Below are 2,279 nucleotides of genomic sequence, written 5' to 3' on the forward strand. Positions count from 1 at the left end.
TGAGGTAAGTTCCTGTTATCCCTAGGTTTTCTAGTGTTTTGAACATAAAGGGATGCTGAACTTTGTCGAATGCTTTTTCTGCATCTATTGAGATGATCATGTGGTTCTTATCGTTACGTCTACTGATGTGGTGAATAAAATTTATTGATTTCCGTATATTGAACCAGCCTTGCATCCCAGGGATGAATCCTACTTGATCATGGTGCACAATTTTTTTGATATGCTTTTGTATTCGATTCACCAGGATTTTATTGAGGATTTTTGCATCTAAGTTCATTAGAGATATTGGTCTGTAGTTTTCTTTCTTTGAAGTGTCTTTGTCTGGTTTCGGGATCAGGGTGATGTTGGCCTCATAGAATGAATTTGGAAGAGCTCCTTCTTTTTCTTTTCTTGAAATAACTTCAAAAGTATTGGTATTAATTCTTCTTTGACGGTTTTGTAAAACTCCGCTGTATACCCATCCGGTCCAGGGCTTTTCTTGGTTGGTAGTCTTTTGATGGCTTCTTCTATTTCCTCCTTTGTTATTGGCCTGTTTAAATTGTGTGTGTCTTCCTGACTCAATCTGATCAGATAATATGACTTAAGAAATTTATCGATATCTTCACTATCTTCTATTTTATTGGAATATAGGGTTTCAAAATAATTTCTAATTATCTTCTGTATTTCTGTAGTGTCCATTGTGATATTGCCTTTTTCATCCCGTATGTTAGTAATTTGAGTTCTTTCTCTTCTTCTCTTCATTAACATGGCTAAGGGTCTGTCGATCTTATTTATTTTTTCGAAGAACCAACTTTTAGTTTTATCAATTTTTTCAATGTTTTTTTTTGTTTCAATTTCATTGATTTCCGCTCTGATTTTAATTATTTCTTGTCTTCTATTACATTTGCTGTTGTTTTGCTCTTCCTTTTCTAGGGTTTTGAGATGAAGTGTGAGCTCATTTATTTGTTGGTTTTTTTCTTTTTTTGACGAATGAACTCCAGGCAATGAATTTCCCTCTTAAAACTGCTTTTATTGTGTCCCATAGATTCCGATATGTTGTGTCTGTATTGTCATTTATCTCTAAGAATTTTTTGATTTCCTCCTTTATGTCTTCTGTAACCCATTGATCATTCAGTAGCATATTGTTCATTTTCCAGGTGATGCAGGATTTTTCCTTCCTTCTTTTATCATTGATTTCCAGTTTCATTCCATTATGATGCATGGTATTATCTCCACACCTTTATATTTACTAAGAGTTGCTCTATGGCATAATATATGGTCTATCTTTGAGAAGGATCCATGTGCTGCTGAGAAGAACGTGTATCCACTTGATGATGGTTGATATATTCTATATATGTCGGTTAAGTCTAGGTTATTGATTGTGTTATTGAGTTCTATAGTTTCTTTATTCAGCTTTTGTCTGGAGGATCTGTCCAATGGTGAGAGCGGTGTGTTGAAGTCACCCATAATTATTGTGTTGTGGTCTATTTGACTCTTGAACTTCAGGAGAGTTTGTTTTATGAACATTGCAGCACCATTGTTTGGTGCATACATATTGATAATTGTTATGTCTTGTTGGTGAATGGTTCCTTTTAACAGTATATAGTGTCCTTTTTATCCCTTTTGATTAACTTAGGTTTGAAGTTGATTTTATTCAATATGAGTATGGCCACTCCTGCTTGCTTCCGAGGACCATGTGAGTGGTATGATTTTTCCCAACCTTTCACTTTCAGCCTGTGTATGTCTTTTCCTATCATATGAGTCTCCTGAAGGCAGCATATTGTTGGATTTGTTTTTTTAATCCAGGTTACTAGCCTATGTCTCTTGATTGGTGAATTTAAGCCATTAACGTTTAAGGTTACTAGTGATTTATGGTTTGTACTTCCCGTCATGCTTGTTTATTTATTTATTTTAATATGGCTAGTTTTTCCTTTTTGGTTATTTTTTTTCCTTCCCTTTACTGAGTTACCTCCCACTGTTAGTTTTGGATGCTGTTTTTTAATTCCTCTTCTTGTAGTGTTTTGCTTAAGATGCCTTGCAGTGCTGGTTTTCTGGCTGCAAATTCATTTAACTTTTGTTTATCATGAAATATTTTAATTTCATTGTCAAATCTGAAGCTTAATTTTGCTGGATATAGTATTCTTGGTTGGAATCCATTATTTTTCAGCGTTTGAAATACGTTGTTCCAGGATCTTCTTGCTTTCAACGTCTGTGATGAAAAATCAGCCGTTAACCTAATTGGTTTACCCCTGAATGTAATCTGCCTCCTTTCTTTCTTAGCTTTTAATATTCTCTCCTTG

The sequence above is a fragment of the Marmota monax genome, unplaced genomic scaffold, assembly GCF_021218885.2.
Source record: "Marmota monax isolate L192 unplaced genomic scaffold, Marmota_monax_Labrador192_F-V1.1 WCK01_AAM20220418_F8-fsc00033, whole genome shotgun sequence".
NCBI classification, from domain to species: Eukaryota; Metazoa; Chordata; class Mammalia; order Rodentia; family Sciuridae; genus Marmota; species Marmota monax.